The sequence below is a fragment of the Puma concolor genome, chromosome B4 (genome assembly GCF_028749965.1).
Source record: "Puma concolor isolate L17-30 chromosome B4, mPumCon1.1.hap2, whole genome shotgun sequence".
NCBI lineage: Eukaryota > Metazoa > Chordata > Mammalia > Carnivora > Felidae > Puma > Puma concolor.
The window spans coordinates 112,679,808-112,705,002 of NC_141673.1; the positions used below are offsets into that span (position 1 = coordinate 112,679,808).

Consider the following 25,195-nt stretch of genomic DNA (forward strand, 5'->3'; position numbering starts at 1 on the left):
TTATTGTCTCAGCAAATGCCCATCTATTCCCCATGATAGCAGAGAGCAGACAGCAGTATCAGGAAGAACTTCTCTTTGTGACAAAAATACCTGGTTTATCCATAAGGATTCCTGTTGCCTGTGGCCCCCTTAAAAGGATGGTGTTCATTGGCCCTCATTCCATGGACCATGGTCTTGGAAGTTGGAGTCCTCATCCTTCTGGAGACCCAATGCCATGTCCAGCACCGTGCTGGTCCTCTCTCCTGCTCCGTGAAAGTAAGTGCATGCCTCATCTATGCCAGTTTCCATCTGTTCTTTCTGCAGTTGAAGTTATCCACTCCCCAGACAGGGTCTCAATCATATACTTGGGGATCTTGTCCCAGTGATGAGGGAGTAGGAGGCAAGCTGAGGGGAAAAGCACAAGTTAGTATACCCTCCCTCCCCAGGTGGGACATGTATGATATTCCTTGGACACTCCAGGCTACCCCAAAACAAGAAAGGACAAAAAAAAAAGTTAAACTGATAAGAGTCTCCACCAGTTTACCAGAAAAAGGCAATCCCATCATAGCCTAAAGTCCAGGAACTCCCTACTATCTTTTTTTTTCCTTTTTTAATGTTTATTTATTTTTGAGAGAGAGAGGGAGACACAGAGTGTGAGTGGGGGGGGGGGAGGGCAGAAAGAGAGAGCGAGAGGGAGACAAAGAATCTGAAGTAGGCTTCAGGCTCTGAGCTGTCAGCACAGAGCCTGGTACGGGACTTGAACTCACAAACCATGAGATCACCACCTGAGCCCAAGTCTGAGGCATAACTGAGCCACCCAGTGCCCCCCCCCCCCATACTGTCTTAATGTTAATACTTTGTCAGAGGGAAAAACAACCTTAACTTGACAATAGCTAGGCTTCCAGTAAGTCATCTTTAGCATGTGAAAGTCTCTTTGGAAACTCCCTCTTGACTTTATGTCCCCTGACTCCATAAAACAGTCACCCCCACAACCCCAGTGCCGCCCAGGGGTCCTGTCCCCATGCTTTAATAAAATCACCTTTTTGCACCAAAGATGTCTTTAAGAATTCTTTCTTGGTCATTGGCTCTGGACCTCACAAACCTCACCGTTCCCCCAAAACTTCATCACCAGGTCTTCATCAACACTCTAATTCTGTCAGCATTTTATATGATTTCATTTGTACAGCTACTTTAGCAACCAAACCTTGAAGCTCTGAGTCCTTTAGAATCAATAGCTTTTTACCACCCCTTCACTTCAGGTGATTGCTGTATGCATTCTGCCATCACTCAGAGCCCTAACACCTCTGAAAGCTTAACTTCCTACATCTTACTCTCTGGCTGCCCTAAATCTTTACTTTCACTACCCTGGATCTTTGACCTCACCCAAGCATCTATAATTGCTCTAATTTATTCCATTCAACCACTTTATCTCAATGTTATATCCTTCAAACCTAGATTTTTTTGGACCATTGTTTCAATGACTCTCTTGCCAAAATTCTCAGTTTCTTTGATCTATTGTTCTTCCGTTACAAATGCCCCATAAAACTCCAACTTGAAATCAACTTAACGGTTTAACTTCTATGTTTCCTTATATCACAAACCTCTCAGATTCGTGATGATGATTTATGACCTCAATTAGACTTAAAGCTGCCCAGTAATCTTTCTATCTCTCTCTGTCTTATTCCCCACAGTGGTTATTTCAAACCTCATCTATCCTCAAATATTCTACCCTGGAATACCTTCTTATACTTTTCACAGGGAACTAAGCTCATAAAATGGAATCCATTTTACAGAAATTCCCTTCATTCTTTGCTACCCTACCTAAAACTTAGCTGCATGGGCATATACTTTTTACTTTTTGCTTCTTGATTGAATAGAAGAAGAGAATTTACCCACTTCTTCATCACTCCCATAATGTTAATCCTAGCCTAGGGCTAATTTCTCTACCTCTGCTCTGCATCAAATCTCTCATTGCTTCTCAGGAGACTTTGTTATTCATCAATTATCCCTTTTGACCCCTATACTTTAGCCACTTTTTATTGGCATCTTTTTACTAACATTAGAACAGATTCAAGCTTATCCTATATTTAACTCAAAATTCAACTGTCACTCAATCTCATCCTTTTCTTCCTATCATCTGTCTCTTTATCTTCACAACAAGATCCATTGAAAGAGTTGTCCACTCACATTGTTTTCACTTAATCAATCACCTATTCACTCCTTAATCCATGACCTTCAGGCTGCTATACCCATCCTCGCATCAAAACGCTTCTTGCAGCTCATCTTCCTGTCTCTATATCCAGTGCAAGCTTTCATTCTTTATCTTACCATCCTCTCTGTGACATGGTAGGCCACTTTCACCTATTCAACACTCAGCCTTAGTTTCTGTGCATTGCACTCTTCTGGTCTTCTTCCTAGCCCTCTGGCTATTGTTTCTCACTCTGATCATTATCTCTGTTTCTTTAATTTTGAAGAGATATGGATGCAGCAAAGATGGACTTGAATTATAGCCAAGGTAAAGTCACTCAGAGGTGAATATGATCCCTAGTAATTTCATTTCTAGGAATATTGTCAGTCTTGGGTTCGACACTGAGGGTTACATTTAAAATCACTCACTCAGAGGCACTCTAATAAAGGAAAGAGAACCTACTGAGGTTCTCACAAATACCATATTAGAAACTTAGGAGATCCAAAAGTGTGACCTTTTTACATCCAAATACCACAAGATATGTATCAAGTTATAGGAAGGCATGAATATGATAAACTAAAGATGGTCACAATTTCTTAGACATTTCTACAATTGACAGTTGGGATTGCTGTCCCCTACTTTTGAGTCTGGGCAAGCTATCTGCCTGCTTTGATGAATAAAATGGTATGGAAGTGATGTTATGATAAATTCTAAGCCAGGCATTAAGAAATTTGCAGCTCCATTTCCTGCCTCTTAGAATCCAGATGCCATGCTGTGAGAATATCCAAACAGATCCATGAAACAGAGAAATCTGTCAATAGCCCCAGGTAAGTCTCAGTTGACAGCAGAAACTTGTTAGACATATGAGTGGGCCATCATGGAACTGGGTCCTTCCAAACCCAGTTGGAGCACCCTCACTTGATGTTCCATGAAGCAGAGATGAGGCAACTCTACCAATCCCTGCCCAAACTGCATATTCATGATCAAAACAAAGGGAGAAATTTCTGCTAGAGGGAAGTGGGTTATTTCCTCCTCAAATATTTACCAGTGTACTAGATTTCAGAGTTGTTAGGGAGAGTTGGAGGGAAATTAGGGTATTGGAGAAGGAAGAGACAAAAGAGCTAAGTCTACAACTTTTGAAGTAAAGAATTGAATTCCTTGCAGTATTCCAGGGCTGAAGAGGCAGAAATTTGCCAGGCTTTTAATAAAAACCTCAGAAGGGCCACTCACCTCTCCTTCTCTAAAAGAATATTGGTTAAAAGATGAAGTTAGTCATGCTAAGACTAGTAAGCAGCCCTGTGTGAGCTTAATCTATGACTGTGACAAGGTGATTACCTCATTACCTTATCTATCTAACAGGAAAACAAGAGGATATACTTCCTGGTTAAAGATGACATCTGGGGACACATGGGTGGCTCAGTCAGTTGAGTGCCTGTCTTTGGCTCAGGTCATGATCTCGCAGTTCCTGGGTTCGAGCCCTGCGTCGGGCTCTGTGCTGACAGCTCAGAGCCTGGAGTCTGCTTCTAATTCTGTCTCCCTTTCTCTTTGCCCCTCTCCCACTCGTGCTCTGTCTCTCTTGCTTTTGAAAATGAATAAACATTAACAAATTTTTTTATTAAAAAAGAAGAATTTCAACAGAAGATTGTAATTCATAAAAAAGAATCAAATGGATGGCCTAGAAATATAAAATGCAGCATTCAAATTTAAGATCTTCTTGGATGGGTTTAAATTAAGACAAGAAACAACAAAGACCAGATTAATGAACTCAAAGATGAATCCATAAAAAGTAAAGGGAAGCACAGAGTTCAGTAGGGTGGAGGTAGGGAGAATGGATGGAGCAAATAGAGAAAGCATAAGAGAAATGTAGGGTTCAGTAAAAAGTTTTTTCATGAGTGTGGGTAGAATTCCAGGAGGGGATAAAGAATGAGCAGATTGAAAGAAATATTTGAAGTGATAATTGCTGAGGTTTTCAAAATGATTGAAGACACAAACCAGGAGACTCAAAAAACTTAATGGGTCCTAAGTAGAATACATATAAAGAAACCACCCTTAGGCACATCATAGGTCAAACTTCTAAAAACCAAAAACAAAGAAAAAATCTTTAGAGTAGCCTGAGAAAAAAGACATCACATTCAAATGAGAGACAATAAAATTTATGGCTGACATTCCAATGGGAATCATGAAAGCCAGAAGACAATGGAATGACACCTTTAAAGTGCTTAAGTAAAAACTAAAAGTAAAATTCTATGAGAAAATGGCAGTGAAATAGAAATCAAATTCAAGACAAATACAAAGACATTTTCAGACAAAAAAAAAAACATGAGAATTTTTTTCTCTAGACAATTGGAACTATAAAATATATTAAAGTTCTTCTAGTCAAAGAAAAATGATTCCAGATGGAAGTACAGAACTGGAAAAAGATTAAGAGCACTAAAAATGTGAATATAGGGGTACATATAAAATATCAATGGTTTATAGCAAAATTACAAATAATATCTCTGGGTTAATGACATATAAAAGTAAATTATACTACATAAATGATAGGGAAGTAAATTACAGATACATTGCTATAAAGTTCTTGAATTTTGGGGAAGTAGTAAGAATACTAACTTAAGGGGCGCCTGGGTGGCGCAGTCGGTTAAGTGTCCGACTTCAGCCAGGTCACGATCTCGCAGTCCGTGAGTTCGAGCCCCGCGTCAGGCTCTGGGCTGATGGCATGTTTCCGATTCTGTGTCTCCCTCTCTCTCTGCCCCTCCCCCGTTCATGCTCTGTCTCTCTCTGTCCCAAAAATAAATAAACGTTGAAAAAAAAAATTAAAAAAAAAAAAAAGAATACTAACTTAAGGTGAACTTTAATAAGTTAAGGCTGCATATGTAAGTTTATAATAATATAAAACTAAATAATTAATAAAGGAAAAAGCATTAAAATATATTTAATCTAAATGAATAAAAGAAAGGAGTGATAAATAGAATAGAAAAAACAGAAGGTACCAATTATAAGGAAACATAATTGGGTCACTCTCAAAATCACGCTTAGACTATTAAATAAAATCACTTAATCAAGGCATTGAACACTGGTTTGAGTAAATGTGAAAACTGTTACATGGTCACCTGAATTTAACAGGGTGGGGGAGGGGACCAAGTAATGCAACTTGCATCCATTTCTGCCATATCTTAATAAGGTGCAAGCACAGCACCTAGCCATGCCCATTTGAACAGGCTGGAATAGGCTGCCTGAAAATTAGACTTCCCCTAACATTATTCAAAAATCCCATGTGTGCTCTCTCTCTTCTCCTCAGGCAGTCTTCAAAGATCACTTTTGCTATAGCCTTGTCCCTTACCCAAAGATTCTCCTTGCTTTACATACCTGATTGAATAATAGACATTTCAATTATTGTGACTGCTGTCAAGTATATAGTAAGTATTGACATTTAACACCTCAAAAATTGGAGGGAACAGAATGCTTGGCATCAGTCAAGAGTGACATAACACACACACACACAAAATAAACAAGATAAGAAACTTAAATCCACTTATGTCAGTAATTATATTAAAGTAAAGATTATCAGGGATGCCTGGGTGGCTCAGTCGGTTAGGCGTCCGACTTCGGCTCAGGTCATGATCTCGCGGTATGTGGGTTCGAGCCCCGCGTCGGGCTCTGTGCTGACAGCTCAGAGCCTGGAGCCTGTTTCAGATTCTATGTCTCCCTCTTCCTCTGACCCTCCCCTGTTCATGCTCTCTCTCTCTCTGTCTCAAAAATAAATAAATGTTAAAAAAAAAAATTTTTTTTTTAAATAAAAATAAAAAAAAAGTAAAGATTATCAGACAGGATAAAAAAAGCAACTATAAACTCTTCACAATACACCACTTTAAATATAAGGGCATTAGAAAGGTTGAAAAAAATTATATCAATAAAAGCACAAATAGTTACTAACCAAAAGAAAATTAATGTACCTATATCAATATAAAAATAAAGCATAAGACATTTTACTAGAGATGATGATTAAAAATTCAATTAAAGAGTAAGATATAACAATTCTACTTTGTCCAATAACAAAGATCAAAGCACACAAAGCAAATATTGGCAGAATTTTTAAAAAGAAGTAGATGCTTTCTCACTCACCATTGAATATTTTAACACTCTTCTCTCTGTGGATTCTCACTGATAGAATCCAATAGACAAAAATATCATAAAGATATAGAAAGATTTGACCAACATGTTTTTTTTTAATGTTTATTTTTGTGAGATAGACAGAGAGAGAGACAGACAGAGCACAAACAGGGGAAGGACAGAGAGAGAGAGAGAGAGAGAGAGAGAGAGAGAGAGAGATGGAGACACAGAATCTGAAGCAGGCTTCAGGCTCCAAGCTGTCAGTACAGAGCCCAATGCAGAGCTTGAACTCATGAGCTGTGAGATCATGACCTGAGCCTCAGTCAGAAGGTTAACCGATGGAGCTGCCCAGGAGTCCCTTGACCAACATGATTAATTAAGACAGAAAAAAAATTAAGATTACACGTAACAACAGCAAAACCATTCTCTTTTATGATACATGAAACACTGACCACAATGGACCATGTGGTTGGTCACAAAGAAATTTCTTCAAAACACAAAAGAATTTAAATTGTATAGAAAAGTCTTGGACTACATAATAGTGACTTAAAAATAAACAACAAAAAAGTTAATTGGAAAATCACCAAACGTTTGAAAATTAAGTAACACATTTCTAAATAATTCATGTGCAATGAAGACCTCATAGTGGAATTAAAAAGTATTTTCAGCTGGATGATAATAAAAATATGAGAACTTGTGGGTGCAGTTAAAGCAGGAGTCAGAAAAAGTTTTCTAGTTCTGAATTCACAATTTAGAAATAAAGTTTGGAAACCTAAGTTTTTATACCAACTAGGAAAAAGAGGGGTATATTATATCTGAAGACAATAACACAAATGACAGCAGAATTATTTTTTAAATAGTTCTTTGTAAGTTTAACAAAATTGACAAACCCCTAGGAAGATTGATTTTGAAAATCATGGACAAAAACACAAATTAATTGTATTTAGAACTCAAAAGGAGGACAAAAATATAGGTTCTACAGATGTTAAAAAGTAATATAGGGCTAGTGGCACCTGAGTGGCTCAGTCAGTTAAGTGTCCAACTTCAATTCAGGTCATGATCTACCCATTCGTGAGTTTAAGCCCCATGTCGACCCTCTGTGCTGACAGCTCAGAGCCTGGAGACTGCTTCAAATTCTCTCCCTCTCTCTCTGCCCTTCCCCTGCTTGCACACTATCTCTCTCTAAAAAATAAATAAACACTATTTTTTTTAAATAATATGGGGCTTTTATAAATAATTTTTAATTTTTAAAATTAGATAAAATACACAAATTCCTACAAAAACACAACTTATCAAAAGTGACAGGGGCGCCTGGGTGGCGTAGTCGGTTAAGCGTCCGACTTCAGCCAGGTCACGATCTCGCGGTCCGTGAGTTCGAGCCCCGCGTCGGGCTCTGGGCTGATGGCTCAGAGCCTGGAGCCTGCTTCCGATTCTGTGTCTCCCTCTCTCTCTGCCCCTCCCCCGTTCATGCTCTGTCTCTCTCTGTCCCAAAAATAAAAAAATAAAAAAATAAATAAAAAAAAATAAAAATTAAAAAAACGTTGAAAAAGTGACATAAGTAGAAAATTTAAAAACCAAATTGTTCTCTAGTAGATCTATAATTAAAAACTAAACACAAAGAAAACTCCAGGCCCAGTTTGTTTTGCTGAATAATGTTTCCAAATAATAAAGGAAGAAACAATACTAAATTTAAACACACATGGCCAGAGAATAGAAAAAGAATACTTCTCACCATTTTTATTAGGCCAGCACAGCCTTGACATTAAAAGCAAACAATAAAATTGCAAAAATAAATACATAAATATATACAGAAAAGAAGGAAGGGAGGAATAAAGGAGGAAGGAAGGAAGGGAAGGAAGGAAGGAAAGAAGGAAGGGAGGAAGGAAGGGAGAGAGGGAAAGACACGTCCACATTTTTCAATTTTTACTACAAAATATTGCTAAGAAAAGTTAAAGAATACCTAAAAATTGAGAGCTTTACCATCTTAATGAATTGGTAGACTCAATATTTTTAAGATATCACTTCTCCCCAGATTGGTCTAAAGATTCAATGGTTTCCTAGGAAATTCTTCATTTTAGTAATTGTCAAGACTATTCCAAACTGTATGTGGAAATACAAAGGACTTGGAACAACCACGACAATCTTGAGGAAGGAGAACAAAGTTGGAAGTTTTACTCAAACAAGTTTGCTGAATGTCTACGAAGCTTATTGAAAACATGACATGGCACAAGGATATATCCATACACCAGTGGGACAGAAGAAAGAGCCAGAAATAGCCATTTCTAGATGGTCATATCAGATTTATGACCACTGTGCAGCTACAATTCTGTAAGAAAAGAATGGTATTTTTAAATAGGAAGGTCAGTTAGATATCCATACAGGAGAAAAAATGAACTCTGATTCCTACCCAAACCATACACATAAATAAATTAGAGGTGGATTATAGACTTATTACACAAAAGATTAAATCATGAATCTTCTGGAAGAAAACATAAGCTAATACTTCTCCACTTTCAAGTAGGCAATGGTTTTTTAAATAGAGAACAGGGGCGCCTGGGTGGCGCAGTCTGTTGGGCGTCCGACTTCAGCCAGGTCACGATCTCGCGGTCCGGGAGTTCGAGCCCCGCGTCGGGCTCTGGGCTGATGGCTCGGAGCCTGGAGCCTGTTTCCGATTCTGTGTCTCCCTCTCTCTCTGCCCCTCCCCCGTTCATGCTCTGTCTCTCTCTGTCCCAAAAATAAATAAACGTTGAAAAAAAAATTTTTTTTTTTTTTTAAATCTTTTTTTTTTTCAACGTTTATTTATTTTTGGGACAGAGAGAGACAGAGCATGAACGGGGGAGGGGCAGAGAGAGAGGGAGACACAGAATCTGAAACAGGCTCCAGGCTCTGAGCCGTCAGCCCAGAGCCCGACGCGGGGCTCGAACTCACAGACCGTGAGATCATGACCTGAGCCGAAGTCGGACGCTTAACCGACCAAGCCACCCAGGCGCCCCGAAAAAAAAAATTTTTTTTTAAATAAATAGAAAACAATTTAATAAGTGGAAGTTGGTGAGTTGCACTTTATTAAGAATAAAAACCTCTATTCAGAAAAAGATTACATTAAGAAGTAAAGAAGAAAATGACTGAGTGGAAGAAGATATCCAAAAAAAGACATGTGTCTGTTATGTGTATGTAACTTCCACTGATAATAGGATAAAGATTGGCAACTAAATTGAAAATGTGCAAAATACTTTGAACATGCACTTCATAAAAGAGAATACCCAAATTAAAATATATATATTTATATATATATATATTTATATACGTATATATGTATGTTTATATATGTATATTTATATACGTATATAAAGATGTATATATATGTCATGTCTGGGTGGCTCAGTCTGTTGAGCATCCAACTCTTGATTTCTGCTCAGGTCATGATCACAAGGTCATGGGATCAGCCCTGTGTTGGGCTCCATGCTGAGTGTGGAGTCTGCTTGAAATTCCCTCTCTTCCTTCCTCTCTCTCTCTCTACCCCCCATCCCCCACCCCTCTCCCCCACTCACATGTTCTTTCTCTCTAAAAGTAAAAAAAAAAAAAAATTAGGGGTGCTTGGGTGGTTCAGCTGGTTAAGCGTCTGACTTTTGGTTTTGGTTCAGGTCATGAACTCACTGTTTCATGAGTTCAAGTCCCATGTCAGGCTCCCTTTTGACAGTACAGAGCCTGCTTGGGATTCTGTCTCCCACTTTCTCTGCCCCTTCCCCACTCAGCCTGTTTTTGTCTCTCTCAAATAAATAAAGTTGAGAAAAATTAAATTAAATTAAATTAAAAATTAAATATATATATATATATATATATATATATATATATATATGTATATATATATGAAAAGGTGTTTAAAATCAGTACTCATCAGGAAAATACAAATTGAAACCAAAATAAGATACCATGATGCTCTTATCAGAATGGCTTAAATTAAAAGACTGACAATCTCAAGTGTTGAAAAGAATGTGGAATAACTGGCACTCCCATAAGTTTAGCTGGTAAAAGTGTAAATTAACGCAATTACTTTGGAGAAACTGTTTGACAGACCCTAGTAAGGATATCTATCTATCTATCTATCTATCTATCTATCTATCTATCTATCTATCATCTAATCTATCTACCTAACATGATCATCTATTTACCTATCATCTAACCTTTTACCTAGTAAGCTAGTTACCCAGTTACACTCCTAGATGTATATCCAATGAATACTTGTGCCCACCAAAAGATATGTACTGGAATCTTTATAACAATGATGTTTTTAATCACTAAAAGCTGGGAGCAAAACATAAAACATCCATCACAGTTGAATGGACCAAAAAAATGTGATACATTTAATACAGTGGAATACAATAAAAGATGAGAAATAACAAATTACTTCTACTAGGCACAAAATGGATAAACCTCACTGATATAATGTAGACTGAAAGAATATAGACACGAGAGATTCGATGCTGTAGGATTCCATTTGTATAAAGTTTCAAAACCAAGCATAGCTAATCTGTGGTGACAGAGATAAGAACCACAGTTACATCTGGATCAGCCAGGTGCTGGGTATGTTCTATGTTGTGACCTACAGAGTGGGTGCAGGCATACACATGTGTAAAAAATCACCACTCTATGCTTCTAAGTTATGTGCACTTTTCTATGTTTGAGTCATACATCAGAAACTAAAATCCTAACAACCGACTGATATCTTGCAAATCTATTCACTCTCATGTCTTTTCTTGGTTTTGTCAAAAGGCAATGCTAAAGCCAAACCCTTACTGATTGAACCAGTAAAGATACAATGAGCTACTTTTAGAAGGAGACAGTTTATTACAGAAAGAGAGAGCAGCCAAAGGTGCTAGTTTCCTGTAATCCTTGTCCAACACACCACACAGGCCAGTACTGAAACAAAATGGGCTGATGCCAACACCATGAGTAATGGGATACTCCATTGCTGAGGAGCCAAATTTAGACTACAGCTAAGTAGGTTTGTATTCTGGAGGTCTATTCTGAGGGGGGCAAGACAGGAAGACTCCTACCTTGACGGAACCCTGGAGGTGATGGGAAATTATCTCATGACAGCCTCCAGGGGAAGACAGGGAGGTGAATGGGAGATGGGAACTTGATATGGACTCAGAGCAGCCCCCCACAGGCCTTCCATCCTCTCTCGTTTTCAGAAGATTATGAGGCTTCCTGACAAGAATCAGATTAGGTATAGCTTTGCCTACCTGTGTATTGGACTTTCTACCTGAAACATCTTACAGGTATAGGTGACTCTATGGGCTCCTCAAATTCAATGTTTTCAGTACTATGTTGACCTCGAATGCTCCAAAGCCTCACCTGCCAAATCCAGAGTGTGAGGTCTGAAGCTCAACACCTATGTCTCCATTCAAACCACTCTTATTCCAGTGTTTGTTATCTGTGTGAATGGCTCCAGCACCTTCTCAGTTGTGATAATAAGGAACTTGAGTCATCTTTTTCATTTGTGTATCCAAGTTGGTTGTATCTAAACAACCAAGTTCTTTGGAATTTTACTTCTTAAATACCTGTTTATGCATCCAATTCTCTTCCATTCCATCTCTACCACACAGCTCCCTCTCTATCACATTTCTTTCTTTTTATTTTTTAATTTTTAAATTTTTTAATGTTTATTTATTTTTGAGAGAGAGAGAGACAGAGTGAAAGTAGGGGAGGGGCAGAGAGCAAGAGGGAGACACAGAATCTGAAGCAGGCTCCAGGCTCTGAGCTGTCAGCACAGATCCTGACATGGGCTTGAACTCACAAACCGAGATCATGACCTAAGCTGAAGTCAGACATTTAACCGACTGAGCCACCTATGTGCCCCTACCACATTCCTTTCTAACGGGAATTTGCGAAAGCTACCTCTTTTAACTGGAACCACCTTCCCTCTTAGACATGACTCTTTCAGATTCTCAGCCCACTCATTTCTTCATGGAAGCCTTTCTGTAATGTCCCAGATGAAGCCAATTTTTCCAATTACAGAGTTTTATATATATATATATATAAAATTATATTCTGTCATAAAACTGTATACCCTTTGTATCTCTTACCACACATTCAGTTTTATATTCTCTTGTGTTATATTTGATCAGGCTACAGATTTCATGAAGGTACAGAATGTGATGTCTTTTTCACCTATTACATTCCCAGCAATGAGCATTGTGCTTAGTACAGAGTAGGTACTTGATGTATAATTACTGAATGGGTAAATGAATAGTAATTACAATTGTGTGTAATCAGCTGCATAATGTCTACCTATCTCTAAAGGGCAAGAAGCGCCGGTCTTTTTCACCAATGCATCCTTAGGGCAGAATGCTAAGCAAACAGTCCTTAGTATATCTGTGCTGAATGAATGAATAAAAGTAAATGATGAGTACCTGGAAACTGTTGAAAAGGTAAAAAGATAGTCCAGGAAGTAGACTTAGGTTGAGATGCGGCTTTGGCATTTAGTAACAAAAGCCCACAGCACTTCCCTGGCAGGAACCCACCTGCACTTTACCAGGGCATTTAGTTTATCAGTCCAAAGTAGAGTAAATTCATCATTTAGGCACCATGGCAAAGTGAAGAGGACATACATCCAGGAAGGGCAGAGATCTCTTCATTCTGCCCTCCCATTACACACCTTTCAGGTAGCCGCAATAAGGTCAGTACAGATTGGAGGAAGGCTGGCACAGATAGCACTGTGGCCCCTCTCTATACATTTGGAACCAGTTCAGCTGAACATGGAAACTAAGCTGGAAGGGAAAAATAAAGGGGAAAGATTTGAGAAAGGTTAAAGCAAACATTGATTAGAAAGGGAGTTCTTGGGGAATGTGCAAAAGGCAACTCCATCTGCTATGTCTGGTTAATGTGGGGGAATAGGTTTTAAGATCTAATTGTATATGAATCTCTGTTTTGTTTTTTTAATGTGTTTTGTTGTTATTGTTATTGTTTTTGTTTTTGTTATTAGCAGAAGAACGATTCTCTTGTTTTAGATATAAGGAAATGAAGCTAGTCCTTCAGAAATAAGACAGTATTCTCAAGGTTTTTGTTGTCTTGTAAATACACATACCCATTTTGGGTAGCTATAATCTCCCCCACTCTTTGCTCAAATCTGATAGATCTTTCTAGAAGGTTGTCTCTTTGGGTGACTATTTCACACATTTTGTGTGTTGGGGTGTTTTTAGTTTTCTTGAATAGTATATTATAAATATTAATTTTCCTTTTCTCTCCTTTAGTATAGTCCAGGCTTTTTTCAGCTGTATAAAGGGAAGCCAAAAGAAAGGTTCTGTGAGTGAAGCTGTGCTACAGAGTGTGTGATAATAGAAGAAAGATACAACTCCCAGAGGAAGGTGAAATTTTGAGAGACAGGGCTATTTGATGAACCACTTTCCACCGCTTCCCAACTTGTGATTTTCCCTCCAAATATCTATGTTTTAATATGCTTATGATATGAATAGAAGCATATGACATATGTTATGAATAGAAGCATAGACTTCTTAAAATTTAAGTTTTTTGGGTGTTGTTAGCCAGCCACCAGGAGAAACAAACTGGGGAAATAATGACACAAAAGTACAAATAAGGGGACAATCCAGGGTTTTCACAGAGTCCTCATATGGTCTGTATGGTTCCTACCTCTCTTTTGCTCTCTTTTTATTTCTGAGGACTAACCATCCTGAATCTTCCCCTTTTCCAATTTAAAAGAGAGAATCATGCACCCTCCTTCATCCTTGGCTGTCAAGGTGGCAATTTTCCTTTTTGTTTCCTGGGATCTGATTAATACACACCAGGATGATCCTCTTTGGGATTTCTTCACATTACTTTAGGCATTACCATCCATTATTACCTCCATTAAGTGAGTTTATCAAATCAGTTTTGGTCTCCTAATGGGCTGGAACTCTGATTGGTCAGCTTTTATAGAAACGTAAGAACTTAAAGGGGTAATATAGGTAGTTTCTCAAACCAAGGGAAAGACCCATAATACATCTACCTGATAATTTTTGAGGGATTATGTATGAAATAAGATGGAGGCACTAAGTATGAGGTGTCATCTTGTAAATTCTCTTTAAATCCTGTTAATTAATCAAAAAGAAATACTCATTTTTGCTCTGGAGAGTCCTTAGCATCTGTGTAAGCTATGTTAATCTCCCATTTAAACAAAGAAAACTGTCTTAGGCTCAGGGCAGACTACAGTATTATCAATAGTCTTTCATTTTTCATATTTATTATGTTGTTACCACGTATTAGTGGTCAGTGGTATCAGTTTTTCACTTACTCATTTAACTGAAGTAGGATATCTACTTTGTGCCATGGATACCTTTTTAAGAAATTTCAATTTTTTCTGAAGGTATGGGGAAGCCACTGTGAGATTTTACACAGAGGAATAAATGTGGCCAGATATCTTGCAAAATGACTCTAGCTTCCTCTCTTTGAACTTTTCGTTAAAAAAAAAACAAAAAAAACAAAAAACAAATCTATCGAAGTACTCTGAAATGTTTGAGAACCAAAACAACAAAAATCTCTTCTCTCCACCCTTCTGCTACTCTCCAATAAAGCACTATTTTCTATCTTCTACTTTCTGTTCTGAGAGAGTGTGCCAAGAAAGATTGCCCAAACTTAATGAAAAAAATCACAGTTGCTTGAGCGCAACTTCAGGCTACCTTAATGCTCTCTATCTTCAGCCTCTGCAAAGCTGACTCAGATTGTTTGTGTCATTGCATGGCTGGCATAGTCCTCTGCGACAGCTGGTGCAGGGCTAACTCTTCTCTTTCAATAAATGAGGCGGAGCCAGGGCTCAACCTGATGTATTTTGATTTGGGTTGCTCTTCCCTTACACTACAGGGCCATTAAAGATAAATGCACCATCATCCACCTGGGGCTCTCTGAGCTCTGTGGCTTTCCTTCTTCATGATGGGTCTTCCATGGTGTCACATACCTGGGATCTCACACCCGTTTGGTAACTTTATCAGCGTCCCTTAATGACGTCCTTTACCCTTCCCTTCCTTTTCCACATCTCAGAACAACCATTAAAAGATGACTTTCAGGGGTGCCTGGGTGGTTCAGTTGGTTGAGTCCGACTCGATTTAGATTCAGGTCATGATCTCACAGTTGGTGAGTTCGAGCCCCACATTGGGCTCTGCGCTGACAGTGTGGATCCTGCTTGGGATTCTCTCCTCCTTTCTCTGTTCCTCTCCCACTTGTGCGCTCTCTCTCAAAATAAACAAATTAATTAAAAAAAAAAAGAATGACTTTCATTTCACTTTTATACTTCAAATGATTTTTGACAGTGATTCTTCCTCCCCTTTCCGGTCTAAATGTGATTATAAATAGATCTGCTTTGGTTAAGGGGTGCTTTTCTCTCAGCATCTTTAGATTTCATTACAGATCTAGCATGTAGGGTGGATGCTCTTTGCTAATTTTTTCCCCTTTCTTTTCCTTCCTCTGAGAAGCACATTATTACTATACTAAATGCCTTGAGCAAAACTTAATTCATTCCACGGATTCACATCTGTAAAACAAGCACTGATGGGGAGAGCTGTTTGAAATGAAATAAGAGCTGAAGCTTACACTGTTAAAAAAAGAAGAAGAAAAAGAAATGGGCTGACATCCCTCTCTCAGTGTGAAAGGATTAAGATGGTTTTAATTATCTCACCTGGCTTTGGTTATTTCATTTATTCTCACTCCCTATTGTTTCCTTTATATAGCTAATATGATAGCATAAGGTCTGGTGTTATCATCTGGATTTCTCCCTTTAGGAAAGTTGAAGAGCCTCAGGTTAAAAAGTAAAAATCACAGTTCAAAATGTGCATAAATGTGTGATGACAAGAGCAGAGACTTAAGTTCCTATGCCCAGTCATGTACGAATGCCAATAATAACTGAAGACTCAGGACTGAATATCTCACACTTCTTTTGAATAAAGCAAATGGGTTTCTAATGTGATCTGGATGTGAAAAGATGTAGTTATTGAAGTATTGGTGTGATCTTACGGAATGTAATCTCTGATCCAGCCTCCAGGCCAGGCCAGTTGTATACATACAAAGGCAGGGTGTTTAGGGCTTGACAGTTTCTTTTGATGACAAAAATATATACATGCACCAACACAAAGGAATTATTACTCTTGGCCTTTATTTTAAGATGATGGCTGGCATCAGTTTAATATTTCCTGTTTTCCCTTATCAAGAACTCTGTTTGACCTGACTGGGAGCAGGGAAAGGAATTTTCCATAGGTCTTTTTTTTCTCTTAACACCTGAAAATTATACTCTGATAAAGACTTGACAGCAGCCTTGAGCATGGACTATATTAAGGGAGAATTTGAAGAAGAGAGTGAATAATATATTGCAAAGTAGAGCCAATCCAGGGAACCAGAAATTATTATTGCAAACACTGGGGGTGGAGGAGCAAGGTGATACAGGGGAATGGAGACACATTGCATGGGCCCTGGGTCCTGGGCCCTGGCAGTTAAGAAGAGCAGCCTTTTCCCAGCGCTTAGGAGGTGAGAACACAGCCAGCATGGAGCCATGCAGAGGGGCCCAGGGAGGAGCCCAGGATGGACAGGTCCTGCTGTCCTGCTCTTAATTGCTTCTGTTGGGTGGGGGTCTCTTGTCTGCTACTTCTGTTCAGGATCTATAAGCACAGAGAAAGGGTAATGGGCAGAAAGTGATAAGTGTATCAGCCTCTGATAGGACTAAACTGGACAGGCAGTGATGGGCATCTAACCCTTATCCTGGCTCCAGAGATCCAAGAGCAACCCCCAAACAGGATGACATTCTGGAGGGGTAGGCCACGTGGCTCATGGCTGAGACACATTTTCAAAGGTCTGGGCATGCAGAGCATCCTACCTGGCCAATCAAGTGATTAGTGGTTGAAACTAGGACCTCTCCACCCCAGCTGTCCCAGGGTCCCCCACACCATCAGGGAGCACTCAGAGGACTTCAGACAATCTCTCCTCCCTTTCGAAACAGCAAAGGAAAATCAAAGACATTATTTTCAACCTGATTCTTATAACTGAATGCCCCACTGATCAGGATAAGCGAGGGACAAACACATTAGTGCCCACATAAAATGGCTTTTGGAAAAGTAAGATCTGATCCACTGAGCCGAATGATCATTACAAGTTGTAACCAGTAAAACCAAATTTCACAGCGAATGGGACACTTGCTATCCTCGCCTCACTCAGGGAAACTGAGACATGGTGTGGAAGAAAAAATTTCTACCATGCAGAAGTGCTCCATGTTTTTCTGTGCAGCCTCAAGGACAGTTTGATTTTGTTTTTCCAGGCATTGTTCATCCTATTAGTCAGGATGAGCCAATTTGAACCTGTTGGTGGAATCTGAGCTGTAACTTTGACTTCCATCTAAGGTCAGGGCTATTCAGGTTTGGCTTGACTGCTGAGAGCAGGTCTGGGTTTGTCCCTTTTATCAAGGTGAACACAGGTAAGCACTGTGAATCAATAAAATGCAGATCAAGGGAGTGGTCATGATCATATTACCCTTCTAGAGGGGTGTCAATTGACAGCAATTTCAGTTCTACTAAATCCCAATGCTGAGCATCTAAAGAACTCCATGGTCTTTGTCCAGAAGAAAGGAATCAGAGGTGGTTAATGAGCTGTTGCCGGAAAGAAAGGAACTTGTCTTTATAAGACTATGTTATGCAATTTAAGGATTTTTTTTAAGCATTATTTCTCTCCAACTCTTTTATAAATTACAAAAATTTTCAACTGGAGCAAAAAGAACCTCCCTGTTTTTCAGTAGAGTCTCCTTGGCTTTGATTTCTAAGTGTTGACCTCTGGGATAAAAATTAGAGCATCCACAGTGCCGTGGCCAGCAGACAAGCTTGCCACATCCTGCACGAGCAGGGTTAGATGCTCACCTCCTGCCCTGGCTGAACCGGAACAAAAAGCAAACAAGAAAGAAAACATTGTGGCTGATAGTATGCTCCACCTCTGAGTGTGCCTCTCAGGGAAGAAGCTCCCACCACTGGCTATAGTGGCCATCAGCCCATCTTTGACAGCTCTAGTCATTAGAAAGTTTTTCTTTCTGTTAAGCCCTCACCAGCTTTATTCTGCCTCCTACCTCTTCACAAAGGAGATATGAATTTTAAAATATCTTTGTCCTGGAGCAAAAAGCACTCTGCTATAAATACTGTATTTGCCAAATTCAGATAAAAGGTCGATGCGTATTCTTGAGTGGCAATTGAAACAAATGTGTCCCATATATGTGTGCTCACATGAACGTGGCTTGAGTCAATCTTAGCATTATACTAAGTTGAACCATATGAAATTGCTCACTTTGTAGATCACAAATGATTGACAACTGGTCACTTTACATTGATTCAACCTGTAATGCAATGGTTAAGAATGTGGACTTCAGAGCTCCTTCTCCCATTTAGTAGCAGTGATCTTTGACAAGTTACTAACTACTCTGTACCTTAATTTTCTCATCTCAATGGTATTTATCTCATAATTATAATCTCATTTTCACAACACTTATGAAAAAAGAATGGGTTAATACACGTAAAGCATTTAGAAGAGTTCTTGGCATTAAGAGAAAATTATTCATTCTCTTTTCTCAGGATTTTGCTGGCTGTAATTAAATATCTTATCCTCGAAGGACAGAAGCTATGTGGGGTGGAGTGGATGGCTGCAAGAGGGACATTTGTCTAGGATATCCTGTTCAAAAAGCGCTTCAATGTAAATTTCTGACATTATCTCCAAACAAAAGTAAACATACAGTCACACAGATACATGGACAAGATTTGCAAACTACTACTAATTCATAAGTTATTGGTTATTAACACTTAAATTAATCACAGTATTTACAGACTTGTTCTGGCATATCTTTATTTTTTGATATATTTGAACCTCATAAAAACAATTGACTCAATCTTGTCAGTCTCTGCAGAGAAGGTAACAGCTAAAAGCCACTAACTCCTGTATATTTCTCATGTGAAATGCAAAAGAATATTGCTTAAGGTATAAAAATAGCAGACTCTTCTCTTTTAGAGCTGTTGGCTTCCACAAAGAGGTTACATCTACTTCTGGCTCAATGACCTGTTCAAGTATTGGGGGAGGCTGTGGTCACTGGCAGCATTGAGTAGCCTGAATCACTGCTGATGCCAAGAAATGGAACCTTGAGCTCATTGCCAATGTTTTAAAAATCTTATTGAAAAAAAACCATCATATTTAGGAAAAATAATTAGAAGTCACACAGTACCTCATATACTTAAATATTCTAAAATCTTACCATGCATTAAGACAGCTCAGTAAAGAACTGTTTATTAACACAGAATTTTAATGACTGTTCCCCCAAATTGCTTTACTGGATTGCCTGTATAATGGGTCTATATGAAAGACAGTTCAATTCAGACTCTTTGTTGAGTTTACTACAGTAATTTGTTCTTATTCCAAATGGTGTCCACTTTATGTAAAGAGGAAAATTCCTATTTGGTCTCGGAAACAAGACCAATAAATTTTGTAAATGAATGAATTTCCATCTTCAAGGTAGCAGTTAGGAGCCTTAAAACCAAATTTATGGTCCATTAAGTAAGTCAATTTTTCTTATCTTATTCCAGGTTCCATTTTATATTCCTGTCATTATTTTCTTTTCTTCTACTTTTTAAAATCAACCTTATTGAGGTATTATTTATATACACAAAACTGGCCAGTTTTAAGTATAAAATTCAGTGAGTTTTGACAAATGTGCAGAGCTGTGTAACGATCACCCTGATGGCATATAGAACATTAAAAGTTCCCTAGTTCTCTTTTTCAAGCAATCTCTATTCCCCAACCCCACTCTTTGAAAACACTGGTCAGCTACTATCATTTTGCTCTTTCTAGAATTTTGTATAAAAAGAATCATACAGTCTTTTGTATCTGGACTCTTTTACTTGGCATAATCTTTTTGAGATTTGTCTGTGTTGTTGAGTATATCAGCAGTTCATTCCTTTCTATTGCTAAGTAGTATTTCCATTATGTGTATATACAAATATGCTAAAATATAAATTGATTCCAGTTTGTGGCCATTACAAATGAAGCTGCTACCAACACAATTTACATCTTTGTGTGAACATATATTTTCCATTATCTTATCAAATATATGAGTGGGATTATTGGGTCATATGTTAAGTGAATGTTTAACTGTATTAAGAAACTACCAACTTATTAAGTGCCTATGTTAAGTGCATGTTCAACTGTATTAAAAAATGATTGCATTTTACCAGCAATACATGAGCACTCCAGTGGTTTTGTTCTCTTGGTAACACATGGTATTGTGAGTCTTTTTCATTTCAGGCATTCTAGTGCATATGTATTAATATATTATTGTGGTTTTATTTTGTATTTTTCAATGGTTTTATGATATTAAGCATATTTTCATGTTATTTGTCATCTATATGTCTTTTTTATGAAGTGTCCAGTTGAAACTTTTGCGCCCTCCCCCCTTTTAAAATTGGACTTATGCCTTCTTATTATTTTCATTTATTTATTTATTTTGAGAGAGACAGAGATAGGGTGAGCATGGGAGGAGTAGACAAAGAGGGAGAATCTCAAGCAGGCTCCTCACTGTTGGCACAGAGCCTAATGCAGGGCTTGAATTCACAAAACTGTGAGATCATGACCTAAGCTGAAACCAAGAGTCAGACACTGAACCAACTGAGCCACATGGGCACCCCTGCCTAATTATTGAATTGTAAGAGCTCTTTATATGTTCTAAATATATTCCAGATATATTTTCCCCAATATATTTCTTGCCTTTTCATTTTCTTAGTAATGTATTCTCAAAAGTAAAAAGTCTTTAGTTTTGATGAAGTCTTATTTATTAAATTTTTATTTTATATCTTCTGATTTTTATGTGCTCAGAAATCTTTGCCTAACCCAAGTTATATATATTGTCTCAGATTCTTTTCTAATAATTTTATATTTTTTGATTTTACATTTAGATCCATGGTCTATTTTGAGTTACTTTTGATCTGTGGTTTGATGTAGGAGTCCAAGTTTATTTTTTGCATATCAATATCCAAGTGTTCCAGCATCATTTATTAAAAGGAATATCCTTTCCACTTTATCTTTTCACCTTTAAAAAATATGCCATATAGGCATGCATTTACTTTTGGACTGTATACTGTTTCATTGATTTATATGTACATATGGTTGCTGTAGCTTTACAGTAAGTCTTGAAATTAGGTTATGTGCTTCCTCCAGCTTTGTTCTTCCCCCCAAATTGTTTAGGTATTCTAAGTCCATTCTAAGTCCATGTACATTTTAGAATCACCTCATCAAAAAATACCAATAGGATTTTAATTGAAATTATATTAAATCTATATGGCAAATGGGAAAATGTGCCTCATGGACCTCCTATTACAGGGAGAATAATTGACCCAGGGCCCCAGATGCTGTCCTTTGAAATCCATTGTTTCATTTGGGCCAGAGGATGCCTCCCACAGGCAACTCCCTAATCAAGGACTGAGAGTGGGGGACATACCGAAGAAGACTCATTTCTGGGAGATGTGAAACTCCTCTTTTGGCCATTTTAAAGTCAAGGAATCCTTGTCATCTTTGTTGAGCTTGCTTAGACTGCACAACTCTAAGGGCAATCCACTCAACCTTTTCTCTCTCTCCTTCACTTGGTTTCACTCTTGCCTCGGAGTTCGACATATTTCCCAGGCTTTTCTAGCTCTCTCCCCAATCCTTTTCTCACAGGCTTCTTCCTCAATAAAACCCTTGCATTTTTAACCCTATTTTAATGTCTGTTTCTCAGAAGGTCTGGATTAACACAAGTGGTACCAAGAGTGGTCTGAGAAAACAGACAGCAAGATGAAGGCAGAGAATTAGCTCAGCTACTCTTTGGCATAGAGCACACATGTCTGCTCCCTAGCATAAGATGCAGATCAGTTGCTAAATATTTCCCTGATGGTGACCCTGGAAAATGTCCCTATGGAGGCAAATGCTGTGTTAGGTATAACGATATAGCATTTGGAAGTAGGAGGACAGTGCCTACAAAGACAGCCCGATTGGTTGGTTGACACTAGGTGTATGGACTTCCTGAAAAGATTAATGAGAGACTGAGAGCTGTTAACATGCACTTAATAGCCAAGTGTGAGAACCATAGAGCTTCCAGTGGTAATGGTGGTAGTATATAAAGAGGTCCTTATTACCTATAGCTGAAGGGCAGGCATAACCAAAAGACAAAGCTAAGACTTAATTTTGAGAATGGTAGAGCTCCAAGACATTAAAGTACTTCTTTAACACAGAGAAACCTGGATGGATGTCCCTGATGATGTTGACTTTACAACACCCACAGCCCCACCCTCTGGGCATGTACCATGCACCGGGAGTCTACCTTTCCCCAATAAGGGCTGACACTTAAGCCAGGCTGGAAGATGCTGCAGAATCCTCCTCCCCACAAGGCATATGTGCCCCCCACCTTAGGAGCTGTCCCCATCTTCTTTCTTACTGCCAGATGAATAATTAGGGTTAAATACCAGAATAATGCTGCTGTGGTGAGGGTAGAGACTGATAGGGCAAGAAAGAGACTATACACCTAAAGAATGAAGACAACTATCACCCAGTACTGTCAAGAGCAAGGAAAGTTCTCCTGGGATTATATTCTGAGGATATTTGATCGAGGAGGATAGAATGTAAAGATGGATAAGCAATTATTCATTGATCTCGGGACATTTTCTCAGGATGTGGGATTTATCATCCTAATAAGAAAGACTCAGTGGATGGAACAAAGTCATTTCTGAGGTGGCTTTTAAAAGCCTGGAAGAGGGGCGCCTGGGTGGCGCAGTCGGTTAAGCGTCCGACTTCAGCCAGGTCACGATCTCGCGGTCTGTGAGTTCGAGCCCCGCGTCAGGCTCTGGGCTGATGGCTCAGAGCCTGGAGCCTGTTTCCGATTCTGTGTCTCCCTCTCTCTCTGCCCCTCCCCCGTTCATGCTCTGTCTCTCTCTGTCCCAAAAATAAAAACGTTGAAAAAAAAAATTTAAAAAATAAAAGCCTGGAAGAAATGGTGGTCAAATCTTAGCAAAGTAGAAATGCCTGAGCTTCCCTGGCAGATGGTAGGGGCAAAAATAAAAAGCCTAAACATGACTATGTTCCAATAAAACTTTATTTACAAAAACAGGTGGTAGGCCAGAGGTAAATTTGGCTATATTTTGCTGACCATTGCCTTAGACAGCAGTCAACCAAGGCACTGCTTACTATCTATAATTTCCAAAGAAGAAAAAAGAATGGAAAAGTAAAAGCGTGAGAGCAATTACTGCAATAAAACTCACCATTTGTTGCTCAGTCCCCACACCTGAATGCATTTTCAGTTCTGGAACCCTTTTACCTAAGAGGTAGCCAGGCCCAATAGGATCCTGTAACATCATAAAAGTATATTCTTTGACAGTCCCCTAATTCTTCCCCAAAGGGACCAATAGCCATTTATTCAGTTGACCATACACTGTGGAAAAAGGAAAACAACAGAAACTTTCAAGAACTAAGTCTGAGTTGACATTGATAACCAGAGACTCAAAAAATCATTATAGCCCTCATTCAGTGTGGGGTCCTGAGGAAACCAGGTAAAAAATAAATGAGTCCTAGCTAAAGTCCAGCTTACAGTGGGCTCCTTGGATTCATGGATGTACCTAATATCATTCCCTAGTTCCTGATGCACAATTAGAACTGATATACTTAACAGCTGGAATAACTCTAAATTGTATTCCTGGTCTGCAGAGTAAGATTTTTTTATAATGAAGAAGGCCAAATGGTCTTCTCTGATACTGTGGGTAGATGGTAGAGATTATGACCTAGAAGATGCAAAGGTGGCATTTCCTATCATATCTCAATTTCATTCACCAGTCTGGCCCTTGTAGAAACCAGATAGATTCTGGAGGATGATGTATATTAAGGACTTAACCAAGTATCAACCTATTGCAGCTACTATGTCAATTATGACATTACTAATAAAGCAGGTTAATAAGGCTGCAGATACGTGGCAGATTGCCATTGGTTTGGAAGATGTGTTCTTTCCATTCCAATTAGGAAAAGGGATCACGTGATGTTATGTTCACATGAGAAGGGCAATAGCTATTTGCCATTTTCTTTCAGGGCTAAGTTAATCCACCTGTCCCCTACTGCCACTGCACCAGTGTACCTATTGCATAGAGCCTGCTCAAAGAGGCAGTGGATGTTCAAGGTCGTTTTGCAGATAGTTGGATCAGTATGTGAGTGCAAGCCAAAAATGAACAAGGGCTGCATTACGGCAACATTCTTGGGTGACTAAAAGCAGTAGAAAGGGGAAAATTTTCCAATGGGCAGAGCACTGAGTGGTGAACCTGACATTGCTTGAGATGTGAATACACACAGGTTACTGGGCAGTGGCCTAGAAGGGAAAGGACAGGGATGTTGAGACAAGCTATTCCAGGAGAGGTGCATGTGGATGGGCAAATCAGAATAGGCACAGAGTGTGAAGATGCTTGTATCACACATTAATGCCCACCAGAAAGCACCTGCCACCCTAGAAAAGGCACCAAATAACTAAGTAGACAAAATGACTTGGCCAGTTGGCCGATTTTGTCATCTGCCACCCAGAACTCACCCTGCAGATTGTGAACAGAGTAACCACGGTGGCACAGACAAGCTACTGATGAGTCCAATAGCATGAACTCCCACTTAGGAAGCGTGCTTCAGACACACTTGCTCTGAGTGTCTGAAACAAGCCCCAGTGTTGAACCCCTACAGAGGGACCCACAGGTCCTATAGTGATGACTATATCAAACCCTTCCCATCTTGGGTGGGTAGAGGTTGGTCTTCAAGAGGGTGGATACTTACTCTCAGTGTGGATTTGCCTCTCCTGCCCTTGGAGCCTCTGCTGTTTAAGCAGCTCTTGAAGGCTCATGCTGGCCACTGGGTGGAAGACAGATT

At 38.9% G+C, this 25,195-nt stretch overlaps 1 long non-coding RNA gene across 1 annotated transcript; it reads right to left on the reverse strand.

Moving 5' to 3' along the window:
- LOC147579421 (uncharacterized) lies at nucleotides 1-23,630 on the reverse strand. Its single transcript, XR_015253169.1, has 2 exons — nucleotides 23,563-23,630; nucleotides 1-384 (listed from the first exon to the last, which is right to left on the reverse strand). It is a non-coding gene; the product is annotated as an uncharacterized LOC147579421 (long non-coding RNA).
- Nucleotides 23,631-25,195: the final 1,565 nt, after the last annotated feature.